This window comes from Macaca fascicularis, chromosome 20 (assembly GCF_037993035.2).
Source record: "Macaca fascicularis isolate 582-1 chromosome 20, T2T-MFA8v1.1".
Classification (NCBI taxonomy): Eukaryota; Metazoa; Chordata; class Mammalia; order Primates; family Cercopithecidae; genus Macaca; species Macaca fascicularis.
In genome coordinates this window covers 46,062,540-46,081,601 of record NC_088394.1, presented here as the reverse complement: position 1 = coordinate 46,081,601, position 19,062 = coordinate 46,062,540, and the positions used below count along the sequence as shown (strand labels likewise).

The 19,062-nt window shown below is 46.1% G+C and overlaps 1 long non-coding RNA gene across 1 annotated transcript; it reads right to left on the bottom strand.

The window, feature by feature from the left end:
• Positions 1 to 3,407: 3,407 nt before the first annotated feature.
• Positions 3,408 to 19,062, bottom strand: LOC141409279 (uncharacterized). The gene is made up of 2 exons (XR_012428937.1): positions 18,971 to 19,062; positions 3,408 to 4,135 (listed from the first exon to the last, which is right to left on the bottom strand). It is a non-coding gene; the product is annotated as an uncharacterized lncRNA (long non-coding RNA).

The following is a 19,062-nucleotide window of genomic DNA, read 5'->3' as shown; positions in this document are numbered from 1 at the left end:
GGGAGGCGGAGCTTGCAGTGAGCCGAGATCGCGCCACTGCACTCCAGCCTGGGCAACAGCGTGAGACTCCGTCTCAAAAAAAAAAAAAAAAGAAAAAAAAAAAGAAAACTCAAGTAGTCCCCTCTTAGCCTAAGGAAATATGTTTCAAGACCCCCAGTGGAAGACTGAAACTGTGGATAGTACCGAACCCTACATATACTATGCTTTTTCCTATATACACATACCTATGGTAAAGTATAATTTATAAATTACACACTGGGCACAGTTGCTCATGCCTGTAACCCCAGCACTTTGGGAGGCTGAGGTGGGCAGATCACTTGAGGTCACGAGTTCGAGACCAGTCTGGCCAGTATGGTGAAACCCCATCTGTACTAAAAATACAAAAATTAGCTGGGCATGGTGATGTGCACCTGTAGTCCCAGCTACTCAGGAGACTGAAGTGGGAGAATCGCTTGAACTCGGGAGGTGGAGGTTGCAGTGAGCCGAGATCGCACCATTGTATGCCAGCCTGGGTGACAGAGTGAGACTCCATCTCAAAAAACAAAACAACAACAACAACAACAAAAAAGAACCAGCCAGGCATGATGGTGTGTTCCTGTAGTCCAAGCTACTCAGGAGGCTGAAGTAGGAGGACCATTTGAGCCTGGGAGGTCGAGGCTGCAGTGAGCTGTACTCTGGCTTGGCTGACAGAGTGAGACCCTGTCTGGAAAAAAAAAACAAAAAAAAAACACGGCTGAGAGCGGTGGCTCACGCCTGTAATCCCAGCAGTTTGGGAGGCCAAGGAGGGCAGATCATGAGGTCAAGTTCGAGACCAGCCTGGCCAACATAGTGAAACCCTGTCTTTACCAAGAATACAAAAATTAGCCAGATGTGGTGGCAAGCACCTGTAATCCCAGCTACTCGGGAGGCTGAGGAAGGAGAACTGCTTGAACTCGGGAGGTGGAGGTTGCAGTCAGCCGAGATCAAGCCACTGCACTCCAGCCTGGGTGACAGAGCAAGACTCTGTCTCAGGGGTATAAAAAAAAAAGGAAGGAAAAGAAAAGGCTCTAACATTTTGGTTGGTTGGCTCAAACATGGAAAACATGGACCGAAACCTGGCCCATGGTGAGCAAATTGGAAATGCCGTACCTGCCTTGGTTTAATGTAGGGAAAGGAATTCAGAACCTTAGGGAGACTGGCATGCTAGAGTGAATTTGTCATTTAAGGCCTATTCAGCCACACTGGGAAGGTTCAAAAGACACACCTTTCACCAATACAGTGAAACATAACATCGTGAGGGGAGCACATCCTTGGAGAGCTCTGTTGTGACGGAGTCTCCCTCTTGTCGCCCAGGCTGGAGGGCAGTGGCGCAATCTCTGCTCACTGCAAGCTCCGCCTCCCGGGTTCACGCCATTCTCCTGCCTCAGCTACAGGTGCCTGCCACCACACCCGGCTAACTTTTTGTATTTTTTAGTAGAGACGGGGTTTCACCGTGTTAGGCAGGATGGTCTCTATCTCCTTGACCTCGTGATCCGCCTGCCTCGGCCTCCTAAAGTGCTGGGATTATAGGCGGGAGCCACTGCGCCCAGCCGGCCTGGCCTTTCAGTGGAAACTGAGCTCACAGAATCAGGAAGCCTAAATGCAAGGGGAGTCATTGGATCCCACCCCTGCCCAGAGTGGCAGGGGCCAAGTTTTGGCACTCAACCAACAGAGGAAAGGGGGGTGTGCTTGCCATGATGAACAGCAGAATCAAGGCAGCAATCAGAATGGTCTGACTCATGAAGACCTTTGGCACTGGCAAGTTTATCAGGGTGTTCCTAGAAGTGAAATATTTTCTTACTTGATCTGTATATGCAGAACATTTCTAGGTCAGATGAACAAAAGTTTAACATGAATCATAAAGATCAAGTCAGAGCCCCTCAGTGAATTGCTGGACATCAGCCACTTTACTGATCCAGGACCACTTGAATGAAGGGGAGACCTGGTCCTGTTGAAGAAGAACCCAAACACTCCTAAAAATATATCTTTGTGTGTGTGTGTGCGTGTGTTTTGTTTTTGTTTTTGTTTTTTGAGACACAGTCTCACTCTGTTGCCCAGGCTGGAGCACAGTAGCTGGGATTACAGGCGCCCGCCACCACACCCGGCTAATTTTTGTATTCTTGGTAGAGACGGGGTTTCACCATGTTGGCCAAGCTGGTCTCGAACTCTTGATCTCATGATCTGCCCACCTTGGCCTCCCAAACTGCTGAGGTTACATGGCTCGCTGCAGTCTCAAACTCCTGGGCTCAAATGATTCTCCTGCCTTCACCTGCCTACTAGCTGGGACTACAGGCATGAACCCCTGTGCCTGGCTAATAAAAATGTATGCTATTAATCTTTTTCCCAGTCTTCCCGAAAGGGACCTATAGCCAGGGACCTGTAACCACAGTAGTTGTGCATTGGGAAGAAGGATATAATCAGAACCTTTGGGGACTACTGGACACCAGCTCTGACCTGATACCAATTCTGGGGTACCGAAAATGCCACTGTGGCCTACCAGTGGGAGTAGGGGCTTATGGAGGTCAGGTGATTAATGGAGTTTTGGCTCAAGTCTGCCTCACAGTGGGCCCAGTGGGTCCCAACCCGTTCTGCAGTTATTTCTCCAGTTCCAGAATGTGTGATTGAAATAGGCATACAAAGAAGCTGGCAGAATCCCGATATTGTTTCCCTGACCTGTGGAGTGAGGGCTATTATGGGAGGAAAGGCCAAGTGGAAGCCACTAGAGCTGCCTTGAACTAGGAAAATAGTAAACCAAAAACATAACACCTTCCCAGAGGGATTGCAGAGATTAGTGCCACCATCAAGGACATGAAGGATGCAGGGGTGATGATTCCCACCACATTCCCATTCAATTTGCCCATTTGGCCTGTGCAGAAGACAGATGGATCTTGGAGAATGATGGTGGATTATCACAAGCTTAACCAGGTGGTGACTCCAATTGCAGCTGATGTATCACATGTGGTTTCATTGCTTAAGCAAATTAACACATCCCCTGGTTCCTGGTTTGCAGCTGTTAAACTGGCAAAGGCCTTTCCCTCGAATTCCTGTCCATGAGGCCCACAGAAGCAGTTTGCTTTCAGCAGGCAGGGCCAGCAATACAGCTTCAGGTCCTGCCTGGGGAGTATATGTCAACTCTCTAGCCCTATGTCAAAATTTACACAGAAAGACAAACATTGCACTTTCTCACTCATTTGTGGGATCTAAAAATCAAAACAACTGACCTCATGGACATAGAGAGTAGAAGGGTGATTATCAGAAGCTTGGAAGGGTAGTTGGGGAGGTGGGAAGTAGGGATGGTTAATGGGTACGAAAACAGTAGTTAGAAAGAATTAATAAGACCCGCTATTTGATAGCACAACAGGGTAACTATAGTAAATAATAATTGTACATTTTAAAATAACTGAAAGTATAATTGGATTGTTTGTTACACAAAGGATAAATGTTCAAGGGGATGGAACCCCATTCTCCATATAATCATTATACATTACATGCCTGTATCAAAACATTTCATGTACCCCATAAATATATATGCCTACTATGTACGACAAAAATTATTAAAAATAAAAATTAAATTCCCAAGGAATTGCCTTTCCCTTCCACAAGACATCACACTGGTCCATTACATTGAAGCCACCATGCTGACTGGACCCAGGAAGCAAGGAGTATCAACTACTCTACACTTACTGACATGGTAAGACGCTTGCATGTCAGAGGGTGAAAAATAAATCCAACAAAAATTCAAGGGCCTTCTACCTCAGTGAAACTTCTAGAGATCCAGTGGTGTGGGGCATGTTGAGATATCCCTTCTAAGGTGAGGGAGAAGCTGTCGCATCTGCCCCCTCTTACAGGCAGAATACAGGCACAATGCCCAGCGGGTGTCTTTGGATTTTGGAGGCAACATATTCTTCATTTAGGTATAATATTCTAATCTACTTACTGCGTGACCCAAAAAGCTGCCAAAGTGTTGAGTGGGACTCAGAACCGGACAAGGCTCTGCAATGGGTCCAGGCTGCTGTGCAAACTGCTCCGCCCCTTGGGCCACATGATCCAGTAGAGCCAATGGTGCTTGAAAGGTCAGTGGCAGACAGGGGTGCTGTTTGGAGTCTTTAGCAGGTTCCTGTAAGTGAATTACAGCACAGATCCTTAGAATTTTGCAGCAGAGCCCTGCCATCCTTCAGCTTACTTTCCTTTTGAGACAGCTCTTGGCCTGCTACCGAGCCTTGGTAAAGACTGAATGCTTAGCGGGACACGGTGGCTCACGCCTGTAATCCCAGCACTTTGGGAGGCTGAGGTGGGCGAATCACGAGGTCAGCCTGGCCAACATGGTGAAACCCCATCTGTACTAAAAACACAAAAATTAGTTGGGCATGGTGGCATGCATCTGTAATCCCAGCTACTTGAGAGACTGAGGCGGGAGAATCACTTGAACCCTGAGGGCAGAAGCTGCAGCGAGCCGAGATTGCACCATCGCACTCCAGCCCAGGCAACAGAGCGAGACTCCATCTGAGGGGGAAAAAAGGACTGAATGCTCAACCATGGCCACCAAGTTACAATGCGACTTGAGCTGCCCATCACAAACTGGGTGCTATCTGATCTCTAATGCCATAAAGTTGGATGTGCACAGGAGCACTCCACCATCAAATGGGAGTGGTATATATGTGATTGAGTTCAAGCAGGCCCTGAAGGGACAAGTAAGTTAACGAAGGACTGGCCCAAATAGCAATGGTTCCCCCCCGCCCCGCCCCCCTACTACACTGCCTTCTCTCTCCCGTTCTGTAACCGTTCCGTACCTATGGCTTCTTAGGGAGGTCCCTACAATCAGCTGACAGAGGAAGATAAGACAGGCCTGGTTTACAGGTGGTTCTGCACAATACATGTGTGCCACCTGAAAGTGGACAGCACTACAGCTTCTCTCTGAGACATCTCTTAAGGACAGCAGTGAAGGGAAATCTTCCCAGGGGGCAAAACTTCAGGCAGCATGCTGTGCTTGGAGGAAGAGATGCAATTATACACCAATTCCATGGGCTGTGGACAGTGGTTTGGCTGGATGTTCAGGAACTTGGAAGGAATATGATTGGAAAACTGGTAACAAGGAAATTTGGAGAAGAGGTATGTGAATAGACCTCATAGAATGAACAAAAATCATAAGATATTTGTCTCCCATGTGAATGCTCACCAAAGGGTGACCTTAGTAGAGGAGGACTTAAAAAATCAAGTGGATGAGATGATCTATTCTGTGGATAGCGATCAGCCTCTTTCTCCAGCCATCCCTGTCATCAGCCAGTGGGCTCATGAACAGAGTGGCCATGGTGGCAGGGATGGAGGTTAATCATGGGCTTGAGAATATGGACTTCCACTCACCAATGCTGACCTGGCTATGGCTGCTGGCAAGTGCCCAACCTGTCAGCAGCAAAGACCAAGACTGAATTCCTGATATTCCCTAGGGGGTAATCAGCCAGCTACCCAGTGGCAGGTTGATAACACTGAACTGGTTCTATCATGGGAGGGACAGTGTTTTGTTCTTACTGTAATAGATTCTTAAATTTTTTTTAATTCTTATTTTTTATTTTTAGAGATGGGGTCTTGCTATGTTGCCCCAGCTGGAGTGCAGTGGCTATTTGCAGGCATGATCATCGCACACTACAGCTTTGAACTCCTGTTCTCAAGAAATCCTCCCACTTTGCCTCAGCCTCCCAAGTAGCTGGAACTACAGGTGCACTCCACTGTGTGGGCTTGTAATAAACTCTTACTCTGCATATTAATTTGCCTTCCCTGCCACAATGCTTCTACCAAAACTACCGTTTGTGGACTTATAGAATGCCTTATCCATTGTAATGGTATTGGTATTCCACACAGCATTGCTTCTCATCAATGAACTCATGTCATAGCAAAAGGAATGCAGCAATGCGTTCAAGCTCACGGAATTCACTGGTCTTTTCCCACCATTCTGAAGTAGCTGGTTTGATGAAACAGTGGAAGGGTCTTTTGAAGACTTAGTTACAGTACCAGGCAGGTGGCAATATCTTGCAGGGCTAGGGCAAGGTTCATCAGAAGGCTGTACATGCTCTGAATCAGTGTCCAATATACAGTGCTGTTTCTTTTGCTTTCTTTTTTCTTTTTCTTTTTTTTTTTTTTTTGGAGATGGAGTTTCGCTCTTGTTGCCCAGGCTGGAGTGCAATGGTGTGATCTTGGCTCACTGCAACGTCTGCCTCCCGGGTTCAAGCGATTCTCATGACTCAGCCTCCCAAGTAGCTGGGATCACAGGCACTTGCCAACACTGGCTAATTTATGTATTTTTTAGTAGAGATGGGGTTTTGCCATGTTGGTCAGGCTGGTCTTGAACTCCTGACCTCAGGTGATCCACCTGCCCTGGACTCCCAAAGTGCTGGGATTACAGGTGTGAGCCACCGCGCCTGGTCACGGTGCTGTTTCTCTTACAGCAGGAAATCACAGTCAGGAATCAAGGGTGGAAATGGGAGTGGCACCATTCACCAATTTTTTTTTTTTAGACAGAGTCTTGCTCTGTTGCCCAGGCTGGAGTACAGTGGCATGGCCATAGCTCCCTACAGCCTTGAAGTCGAGGGCTCAAGCAATCCTCCCACCTCAGCCTCTCAAGTAGCTAGGACTACAAGTTCTTGCCACCATGCCCAGCTAGTTTAACAACAACAACAACAACAACAAAATATATATATATATGTATGTATATATAGTTGTAGAAACAGTGTCTCCCTGTGCTGTTTGGGCTGGTCTTGAACTCCTGGCCTCAAGCAATCCTCCTGCCTTGGCCTCCCAAAGCACTGGGATTACAGGCATGAGCTACCGTGCCCAGCTGAACCACTATTACTCCTGGTGACCCAGTAGCAAAATTTTTGGTTCTTGTTCTCACAACTTTATGCTCTGCTGGTCTAGAGCTCTTAGTTCGAGAAGAAGGAATACTTCCATCTGGAGACACAACAATAATTGCCTTGAACTGGAAGTTAAGGCTACCACCCAGCCACTATGGGCTCCTCAACACCCTGAATCAATAAGAAAATAAGGGAATCTTCTAGTGGCTAGATAAATGGATTCTGACTACCAAGGGAAACTTGGACTACTACTCCACAATGGAAGTAAGAAAGAGTATGTCTGCAATTCATGAGATCCTGTAGAGCACCTCTCAGTATGACCATGCCCTCTGATTAAGTGGAATGGAAAAATATACAACCATCCAATCCAGACAGGACTATATATGGCCCAGATCCTTCAGGAATGAAGGTTTGGATCACAACACCAAATAAACAACCATGACCACCTGAGGTGTTTGCTGAAGGCAAAAGGAATACAGAATGGGGTAGTGGAGGAAGGCAGTTATAAATAAACACACAGCCATGACCACATGACTGGTTACAGAAATGAGGACTGTAATTGTTATATTTCCTCCTTATTTTATTATGAACACGTTTGGGTAGCAAATATCTTTGTTTTCTTTCCTCTCATTTTATCATGTAACATAAGATGTAATGACTTTATATCATAGGATTTAAGTATTGTTAATTTTGTATCTGTGGTAGTTCATGTCTGTAATCCCAGCACTTTGAGAGGCTGAGGTGGGAGGATCACTTGAACCTAGAAGATCGAGACCAGCCTGGGCAACACAGGGAGACCCTGTCTCTACAAAAATTTAAAAAAATAGTCAGGCATGGTGACACTTGCCTGTAGTCCTAGCTACTTGGGAGGCTGCAAAGGGAGGATCTCTTAAGCCCAGGAGGTAGAGGTTGCAGTGAGCTATGATCGTGCCACTGCACTCCAGCCTGGGCAACAGAGTGAGACCTTCTCTCAAAAAACAACAGTTGGGCATGGTGGTTCACACCTGTAATCCTAGAACTTTGGGAGGCCAGGGCAGGCTAATTGCTGGAGCCCAGGAGTTCGAGACCAGCCGGAGCAACGTGGCAAAACCTCATCTCTACTAAAACAAAACAGAAAAAACAAACAAACAAACAAAAAACAGTAGCCAGGTGTAGTGGCACGCACTTGCAGTCCCGACTACTCAGGAGGCTGAGGTGAGAGAATCGCTTGAGCCTGGGAAGATAAGAATGCCGTGAGCTGTCATTGCACCACTGCACTCCAGCCTGGGCAACAGAGCCAGACCTTGTCTCTATGGAAAACAAACAAGAAAACCAAAAATAACAAGAAAAATTTTACGGCTGTTCTATGAAAATGTCATATATGCAAAGCAGCCCTCAAATGCCAAAGGAGCAGAGAAACCGAGGAATGAGGCAGATGAACCAGTTTGTCAATGAAGGGTGATTTATGAAGGAACTTATATGCAGAAGTTTAGTCTTGAGCATCAGCAAGACAGGTAGATCTCAGCATGATTCCTCCCCAGACCCAAGGCTCACCTACCAAAGGGAAAGGGGCTGTATGCTCTATAGAGACAATTTAAGGCAACTGATATAGTTTAGATTTTTGTCCCCTTCAAATCTCATGTTGCAATATGATTCCCAGTGTTGGAGGTGGGGCTTGGTGGGAGGTGATTGGACCCTGGGGGCAGATCTCTTATGAATAGTTCAGCACTATCCCCTTGGTGATAAGTGAGTTCTCACATGACTGCATGCGAGATCTTGTTGTTTGTAAGTGTATGGCACCCACCCCTTCCCTGTCTCTCCTGCTCCCACTTTCTTTATATGACATGCCTGCTTCCCCTTCAGCTTCACCAGAAGCAGATTCTAGAGCCATGCTTGTACGGCCTGCAGCCTGCGGTGGGAGAATCGCAGTCTCGGCTCACTGCAAGCTCCGCCTCCCAGGTTCAAGAAATTCTCCTGCCTCGGCTTCCCGAATAGCTGGGATTACAAGCACCTGCCACCACGTCTGGTTAATTTTTTATTTTTATTTTTTGTATTTTTTAGTAGAGATGGGGTTTCACCATGTTGGCCAGGCTGGTCTTAAGCTCCTGACCTCAGGTGATCCGCCAGCCTTGGCCTCCCACGGTGCTGGGATTGTAGGCATGAGCCACGGCGCCCAGCCCAAACCTCTTTTCTTTAAGAGTTACTTAGCCTCAGGTATGTTTTATAGTAATGCAGGGATGGCCTCACACAGCAGCCCTCCAGAACAGGCAAGAATGCTATGTGCGTCATAGCCTGTGATTTGTGTGGTAATATCAAGGTTGCCTTGACCTAAAGGCAGGATTTATAGTGTGTACATGTTCTTACACCAAGGACAGTAAATAAAGTAGGAATCAGAAGGCATTCACAGGACTGGGGTTAGTAAGAAGTCAGTATGGCAGATCAGCATTCAAGATGGAGTCACTTTTGTCTCTGCAACATCACAGTATTTAAGTTTCAGAAGAATATCAAAGAGAAGAGTAAACATCACTCATTCCCATCCTTTTCTGGGAAAGAGTGTGCATTTTCGGTGGTACACGGGATAGATGTATCGTATTAGGCAGAATTATGACCTTGTTATTGTTATTATTTGGAGACTAAGTATGGTTTCAGGAGATGAGGATGAGTGTCAAGTTGACAAGGGGTAGACTTGTAATGGTTATTTTTATGTGTCGACTTGATTGGGACATAGGGTGCCTAGGTAAAACATTATTTCTGGGTGTGTCTGTGAGAGTGATTCTGAATGAGACTGGCATTTGAATCAGGGCTGAGTAAAGCAGATGACCTCCCCAGTGTGGGGGTCCTCATCCAGTCCTGTCATCCAGTCCACTGAAGGCCTGAATAGAACAACAGAAGCAGGGGAGGGAGAGTTTGCTCTGTCTGCCTGATTGGTTGAGCGGAGACATCAGTCTTCTGTCCTCTCCCGGGACTTACACCATCAGATCTCCAGTTCTCAGAGTTACACCACCAGCCTTCCCAGGTCTCCAGTTTGCGAAGGAGAGTGTGGGATTTCTCAGCCTCCAAAATCGCATGAGTTAATTCCTTAAAATACATCATAGATGATAATACAGTGATAGAGATAGAGGTGGACAGACAGATAGACTGATCAATCATATTGGTCTATTTTTCTGGAGAACCCTGACTAATGCAGTGTGTGTTTTAAGAGTTCTATTGGTGGGGGGTGGCAATGGGGAGATGTTGGTCAAAGGGTATGAAGTTTCAATTATACAGAAGAATAAGTTTTCAAGACCTATAAGATAACTGATTTTATTTTATTTTTAAATTTTATTTTATTGAGACAGTGTCTTGCTCTATCACCCAGGCTGGTGTGCACTGGGATGGTCTCAGCTCCTGCAGCCTCGATCTTCTGGGCTCAAGTGATCCTCCTACCTCAGACTCCCAAGTAGCTGGAACGACAGCTGTATGGCACCACACCTGGGTAATTTTTGTACTTTTCGTAGACACAGGGTCTCACTATGTTGCCCAGGCTGGTCTCAAACTCCTGGCTCAAGTGATCCTCCTGCCTTGGCCTCCCAAACTGTTGGGATTACAAGCGTAAGCCACTGCACCTGACCAACAGAGCTGATCTTAAATGTTCACACCACAAAAAAATAGTTATGTGGAGTGATGGGTATGCTTGATTTAATTATTCCATAATGTGTACATATATCAAAACATCACATTGCATCCCACAGAGATATATTATAGTTATTATTTGTCAATTAATTAATTAATTTATTTTTGAGACAGGGTTTCACTCCCCTCATCCAGGCTGGAGTACAATGGTGCGATTTTGGCTCACTGCAACCTCTGCCTCCGAGGCTCAAGCGATCCTCCCACCTCAGTCTCCCGAGTAGCTGGGACTATAGGGGCACACCACCACGCCCTGCTAATTTTTGTATTTTTGGTGCAGACAGGGTTTCACCATGTTAGTCAGGCTGGTCTCGAACTCCTGAGCTCAAGTGATCAGCCCACCTTGGCCTCCCAAAGTGCTGGAGTTACAGGCATGAGTCACTGCACCTGGCTGATTAAATATTTTTTAAAAGAGCTTTATTTTAATTTACATACTGTACAATTTGCCCATCCTAAGTGTACAATTCAATGATTTTTAGTGAATGTACAGAGCTGTGCAATCATCACCGCATTCCAATTTTAAAATACCTCTGTCCCCAGAAAGATCTTTAAGGTTCCTTTGCAGTCACTCCTTTTCCCACTTGAGCCCTAGGCAGCCACTAATCTACTTTCTATCTTGAGAGCTTTGCCTTTTCTGGATAATCTCTGTTTTGAGTGGTGTTTCTATAGAACTTGACCATGGCGGGCACTAAGGCCCCCAAAAAGAATTGGTAGCTCAGCCTGATGAGAGTGGAAAAAACCCACTCCCAGAATGAGTTCATTTTCTCAAATTTTCGGACCGGTCTGTAACAAATTCCTCAGATTCAGGTTTTCACAAGGTCATGTAGGCAGCTCCTCCCACCATCTTTCCTGTTACTAGAGGAAGTAGTGCCCTTGGCCAGAGGCACGCAAAGCAAGTGTTGGTCTCTGGGCAGCCACTCTAGTGGAGAGAAAGCCCAGAAACTCAACCAAGATGCAACACCCTAGCAGTGCTGTGCATTTTACCTCTTTTTTTTTTTTTTTTTTGAGACAGAGTCTTACTCTGTCGCTCAGTCTGGAGTGCAGTGGCACGATCTCGGCCTGCTGCAACCTCTGCCTCCTGGGTTCAAGCGATTCTCCTGCCTCGGCCTCCCATATAGCTGGGATTACAGATGCCCTTAACTACACCCGGCTAAGTTTTTTTTTTTTTTTTTTTTTTTTTGAGACCGAGTCTCGCTCTGTCGCCCAGGCTGGAGTGCAGTGGCCGGATCTCAGCTCACTGCAAGCTCCGCCTCCCGGGTTTAGGCCATTCTCCTGCCTCAGCCTCCCGAGTAGCTGGGACTACAGGCGACCGCCACCTGCCCGGCTAGTTTTTTGTATTTTTTAGTAGAGACGGGGTTTCACCGTGTCAGCCAGGATGGTCTCAATCTCCTGACCTCGTGATCTGCCTGTCTCGGCCTCCCAAAGTGCTGGGATTACAGGCTTGAGCCACCGCGCCCGGCCAATATTTTGTATTTTTAGTAAAGACGGAGTTTCACCATGTTGGCCAGGCTGATCTCGAACTCCTGGCCTCAGGTGATCCACCCACCTCAGCCTCCCACAGTGCTAGAATTACAGGTGTAAGCCACCATGCCTGGCCCCATTTTACCCTTTCTTTTTAACTCATTCCTGCCACGTAGTCTGTGGATAAAGGAGAAGGCTTCAGACAAGGTGGTCTTGCCTTAGAAGGTGCTTACTGACAATTGCTACCTCACCTGTTATTAAACAATCCAACCAGGCAAATTCCGTTTTGAAAGATAAAGGCTCTTTTTTTTTTTTTTTTTTTTTTTTTAGACGGAGTCTAGCTCTGTTGCCCAGGCTGGAGTGCAGTGGCCGGATCTCAGCTCACTGCAAGCCCTGCCTCCCGGGTTCAGGCCATTCTCCTGCCTCAGCCTCCTGAGTAGCTGGGAGTACAGGCGCCCGCCACCTCGCCCGGCTAATTTTTTTTGTATTTTAGTAGAGACGGGGTTTCACCGTGTTAGCCAGGATGGTCTCGATCTCCTGAACTCGTGATCCGCCCGTCTCGGCCTCCCAAAGTGCTGGGATTACAGGCTTGAGCCACCGCGCCCGGCCTTTTTTTTTTTTTTTAAGACAAAGTCTCGCTCAGTTGCCAGGCTGGAGTGCAGTGGCACCATCTCAGCTCACTACAACCTCTGGCTTCCTGGTTCAAGTGATTCGCCTGCCTCAGCCTCTCCAGTAGCTGGGATTACAAGCACATGCCACCACGCCCAGCTAATTTTTGTATTTTTAGTAGAGATGGGGTTTCGCCATGTTAGCCAGGATGGTCTCGATCTCCTGACCTCATGATCTGCCCACCTCGGTCTCTCAAAGTGCTGGGATTACAGGCGTGAGCCACCACGTCTGGCGGACAAAGGCTCTTTTGTCAGAATAGCATGAAAAAAAGAAAAGAAATAAAAACACAAAGGCTCTTACTAAACGTCAACACTTCACTCCAGAATGTTCTCTTAGCAGTGCCTACATAGCTTGAAACACAGTCCAGGCCTTCTTGAAAAAGAGTTACTTGGTCACAAAAGAAGTTTCCAAGGCTCTTTTCTAGAACTCAGTTTTACGATTGTTCTTGTTTTGTTTTGAGAGTCACCTTCTGCTTTGTGCCTAGGAGACAAGTATGACCTTCCTGTTTCTCCTACATTAAAAAACCCCAGACCTTCCCTGTTGGTCTGGAATCATCCATACCAACGCTTGGAACCCCCTCTGCCTGCAATCCCAACATTTTGGGAGGCCAAGGCCGAGGAGTCTCTTGAGCCCAGGAAATTGAGGCTGCAGTGAGCTGTATTCACACCACTGCACTGCAGCGTTGGTGACAGAGCAAGACCCCGTCTCAAAAAAAAAAAAAAAAAAAAAAAAAGAAAGAAAAGAAAAAAGAAAAAAAGAAAAGAAACAATGACAATGCCACTTTGTTTACAGCACATGATAAATCAAACTCTAAGCAGGATGGTAGCCATGGAAGTCAGAATCCGCTAAGGAGTCTAAGTAACAACTTGCCTGCCAGAAAAAATACAAAAAGAAACAAGAAACAAATGAAACTCCAGATTTTTTTTTTTTCTGCTCAAACCCACTTCTCTCACTGTCTTCTGCATCTCAATAAATGATGACCCCCATCCTTCAAGTGACTCAGGCCAAAATCCTTGGCATCACCTTTAACATTTTCTTCACTCCTACCACACATCCAAACCACCATTGATGCTGCAGGCTCTTCCTTCAGGTGGCAGCTGCCCACTTTCCAGGAAATGCACCACTTCGGTCCAAACCACTAGTGTTTCTTGCTGAAATGATTAAGACTGGTTTCTTTCCTTCTAGCCATGCCTCTCTTCCATCTGTTCTTATCCCAGGATCAAAGTGATTCTTTGCAATGGAAAGCCAGTGTTTCTCCTCTGCCCTATGTTTCCTAATGGCTTTGTATCACACTCAGATCCTTAACACGGCTGCGAGGCCCTGTCTGGTCCAACCCCATCTCCTCTCTAGCTTTGCATCCTGCTACTGGATCACTATGCTGCGGCCACATGGGTCTCTGCATTGCTGCAGAACCCTCCAGCATGCTCACTCGGCAGGGCCTGTGCACGTGCCTCTTCTCCCAGTAATCTCTGTGCCTTCCTCATTTCCTTCAGGTCTCTGCTCAAATGTTGCTGTCCCAAAGGCCTTCCCTGACTGCTCTCTTCTATAGTAACACTCCTTTACATCTGCTCCATTTACCCAAATTTATTGTTTGGCTTTAGCACTTATTTTTAGCACCCAACATGCACTTATTTTCCTATTCATTGGTGGTCTGCTTCCCTTACCAGAACATAAGCTCCACGCAACAGGAGCTTTGTTTGCAAGGCAGACAGACTCTAACATAGTCTCCTCTCCCATGATCCCCACTTCCTGCTGCTCAAGTCTTTATGCAATTTCCTCTCCTTCAGTGTGGGTGGGACCTGTGATTTGCATCTAACCAATAGCATGTGACAAAGTGATAGGATATTTTTCCCATGATTGTGTTGCTTTATAAGACTCAATCTTGGCCAGGCACAGTGGCTCCCGCCTGCAATCCCAGCCCTTTGGGATGCTGAGGTGGGAGGGTTGCTTGAGGCCTGGAGTACAAGACCAGCCTGGGCAACACAGTGACACCCTGTTTCTGTAAAAAGTTTATTAAAGATTAGCTGGGCAGGCCAGGTGCAGTGGCTCACGCCTGTAATCCCAGCACTTTGGGAGGCCGAGGTGGGCAGATCACAAGGTCAGGAGCTCGAGACCAGCCTGGCCAATGTGATGAAACCCCGTCTCTACTAAAAATACAAAAATTAGCCGGGCATGGTGGTGGGTGTCTGTAATCCCAGCTACTCAGGAGGCTGAGGCAAGAGAATCACTTGAAACTAGAAGGCAGTGGTTGCAGTGAGCTGAGATCGCACCACTGCACTTCAGCCTGGGCAACAAGAGTGAAACTGTTTAAAAAAAAAAAAAAAAATTAGCTAGGCATGGTGGTGCATGCCTTTAGTCCCAGGTACTCAGGAGGCTGAGGCAGGAAGATTGTTTGAGCCCAAAAATTCGAGGTTACAGAAAGTGATACAAAAATAATTCCATCTTTTTTTTTTTTTTTTTAGTCTTGCTGTGTCACCCAGGCTGTAGTGTGCACTCGCTGCAACCTCCGCCTCCAGGGCTTAAGCGATTCTCCTGCCTCAGCCTCTTGAGTAGCTGGGATTATAGGCGCCCAGCACCATACCTGGCTAATTTTTCCACTTTTAGTAGAGATGGGGTTTCGGCATGTTGGCTAGGCTGGTCTTGAACTCCTGACCTCAGGTGATTCACCCGCCTCAGCCCCTCAAGGTGCTGGGATTACAGGCATGAGCCACTGCACCTGGCCAATAAGACTTCCATCTTGCTAGCAGATATGCTGTCTCCTGCTGGCCTGACCTGAAGCAAGCTGCTGCTTGTCAACTGCACAGGGGCAGCCTCCAGGAACTGAGGACCTCTGGACAACAGCTGGTAAAAATCCAAAGCTCTCCATCCTATTCCTACCAGAAAATGAAGTCCACTAACCACTGGAGTGGGCTCAGAAGCAAGTTCTTCTCCAGTTGAGTCTCCAGATGAGAACATAGCACTGTTGATAGCTTGATTGCAGCCTGGCAAGAACCTGAAGCAGATAACTCAGGGAAACAGTGCATGGACTCTAGACCCACAAATACTGAGAGAGAGTAACTGTGTGGTTTTTAAACTGCTACATTTGCAACAGTTTGTTACACAGCAATAGAAAACTAATGTAGATCGGTTTTTTTATTGCTCTATCCAGAGTACATACGACAGGATTCAAGCGTTCATTAGGTACTTAATAAATATTTGTTGAATGAGTATATTGTTACAGAAAAGCAAAATAGCAAACAAAGTGCACAAATGTTATAATATGTTACCAGTCATAAGAGTGCCCTGTCTATCTGCATACACATAGTCTATCTCTAGAAGGCTATACAAGGAAGTAACAGAAGGCTGGGGAAGGAAAATTAGAGAATAAGAAATCCATGAAGAATTGAGACTTTCACTTTATACTCTTCTGAACTTTATTTATTTATTTATTTATTTATTTATTTATTTATTTATTTGAGACAGGGTCTCACTCTGTCACCCAGGTTGGATCTGCAACGGTATGATCATGGCTCGCAGCAGTCTCCAACTCCTGGACTCAGGCAATCCTCCCACCTCAGCCTCCTGAGTAACTGGGACTATAGGCATGCACCACCACATCCAGCTACTTTTTTTTTTTTAGGGACGAGGTCTTGTTCTGTTGCCCAGGCTGGTCTCAAACTCCTAGGCAAGGAGGTAAAAATAAGGGAAAAGCCTGGCCCCCTTGTTTTGCATTTTACCTTGGAAAAGGCCCATGTGGCTTGGCTTTGCACACGTCTGGGAAAATAATTCATAAAACAGAGGAAAATTTTTAAAAGAGGAAAATAAGAATGTATCCTTCTGTTGCTTTTGTTGTTGTTGTTTGTTTGTTTTGGGTTTTTTTTTTTTTTTTTTTTTTTTTTTGAGAGGGAGTCTCACTCTGTCACCCAGGCTGGAGTACAGTGGCACAACCTCAACTCGCTGCAACCTCTGTCTCCTGGGTTCAAACTATCCTCCCGTCTGAGCCTCCTAAGTAGCTGGGACTACAGGTGCATGCCACCATGCGCAGCTAATTTTTTTGTATTTTCAGTAGAGATGAGGTTTCACCATGTTGGCCAGGCTGGTCTTGAGCTCCTGAATGCAAAACACCCACCTGCCTCAGTCTCCCAAAGTGCTGGGACTATAGGCAGGAGACACGGCGCCTGGCCCTTTTCTGCTGCTTTGTGATGTAGTCAAAACATAATGTGCTATTGACTCTAAAATTCTTTGTTTTTGGGGGAGACCAAGGCAGGACAGACTCCGCAGGCACTGGGATTACAGGTGTGAGCCACTGCACGTGGCCTGAATTTCGTTTTTACTCTATAAATGTATCACTTACACATCCACCCCCAAAACCAAAAAGCTCCTATGACTTCCAATTTCAAGTAAAATCCCTTCTTCAGCACTTACTCCTTTACTTGGCGCTCTGCCTTCCCCATCCAGGAAACACCCTCGTCTGTTGCACCTGCCCCGTAATCCCCTTCCAGGATGTTTTGTGGTGAGCGCCTTCAACAAAAGAACAGCTACAGAATGAAATGTGTTTGGAACCACATGCACATCGTGCTTTGACTACCTCACACAGGAGCAGAAAGGCAAATTCTGTTTCCAGAAATGTGCAAAGTCAAGCCGTGAGGACCTTCTCCGAGGTAAAATGCAAAATGAAAGGGCCACGCTTTTCCCTTATTGTAATTGTGTAACCAGCCTAACAGACATTTAATCTGAGAAAAAAATTGAATAATAATATGGAGTTACCCTGGAGTTTGGGGATAGTCTAAGAGTAAGCTTTGAAAAATGTGACCAAAATGATTATAATCAGGGTTGGGGGAGCAATTTCTGTATTTATTTGGCTGACATGAAAAAAAAAAAAAACCCAGCTGAAAATCTGCAGGCTGACAAATGGACAGAACCCATTACAGAGCAAGACAAACTGAGTCAGAAAGGATAGGCTAGAGCTCTGGGAGGCCACACACCTTGTGCCAGAAATCGAAGTTGCCAAGCTTATCACTTACAAACCTTGTCATATCATGTTAGTGGAACGGTTTCAAATGGATAACCCCTGATCTGTTTTGAAACTAGCCAATATAGCTGGGTACGATGACTCACACCTGTAACCCCAGCACTTTCGGAGGCCAAGGCGGGTGGATCACTTGAGGTCAGGAGAACGAGACCCGCCTGGACAACATGGTGAAACCCCGTCTCTACTAAAAATACAAAAGTTAGCCAGGTATGGTGGTGGGCACCTATAATCTCAGCTACTTGGGGGGCTGAGGCTGGAGAATTGCTTGAACCTGGGAGGAGGAAGTTGCAGTGAGCCAAGATCGTGTTATTGCATTCCAGCCTGGGCGACAGAGCAAGACTCCATCTCAAAAAATAAATAAATAAATAAATAAATAAATAAATAAATAAATAGAAAAAAGAAAGAAACTAGCCAATATAACCAACTTAAAATATGATGAAAGTCATTTCTCTTAGGGCTAGAGAGAATATGTGAGACACAGTGAGTGGACTGTTCTTGTGATCACATCTTATTTATCTTCGGTAATTAGCAAGGGACTATGACCACAGCAATACAAGATTATTAACCTTGTTCAAAGTTCTAAAACTGGACCTGAAAAACACAACCATAATTAATGTTGAATGATTAATCAACATCTATGTGTTGATGGCTAAAAAACCTTGAGTTATAAGATATTATCTCTGTCTAGCTTTTTAAATCTTAGTTTTGTGTGTATGTGCGTGTCTGTAAGACATTACAATTTTGCCTAGCACAGTGGTGAGTCCCTGTAGTTCCAGCCACTCAGGAGGCTGAGGCGAGAGGGTTGCTTGAGTCCAGGAGTTCAAGACCACCCTGGGAAACATAGTGAAACTCCATCTCAAAAAACAAAGCAGCTATAAAATATTGCAGTTTCTCACAGGTGACACTACAGCCACGTCTGCTTGATTATTCAATCTGTTCAAGCTGGACAAGTTGTCAACGTGGCTACAAGTTCATGGCTTGGGATCCTATGAAGATCAAAAGTCATGCTCAGGCCAGGCATGGTGGCTCACACCTGGTAATCCCAGAGCTTTGGGAGGTCAAGCTGGAAGGATCACCTGAGGCCAGGAGTTAGAGGCTGCAGTGAGCTATTATTGCACCACTGCGTTCCAGTCTGGGTGACATACATAAATAAATAAGGCGGTGCACAGCCTCTGGGCCACAATAACATCCTTTTCAAGAAATATCTGGGTACTTGACTAAATAGTTGTCTTTGCCATTCATTCATTCATCCATTCATTCATTCTACCAATATTTAACACTGGGGTGCAAGGAGGCGTAAGTAAGGACTGTTACTCACAGTCCAGTGGTCCATGGGTTTGTGGGTGCGTCTTCCAGCCAATGTGTCATTGTAGCCAAATCTTTTCTCAACTGGTTGGAGTGCGAGCTCCT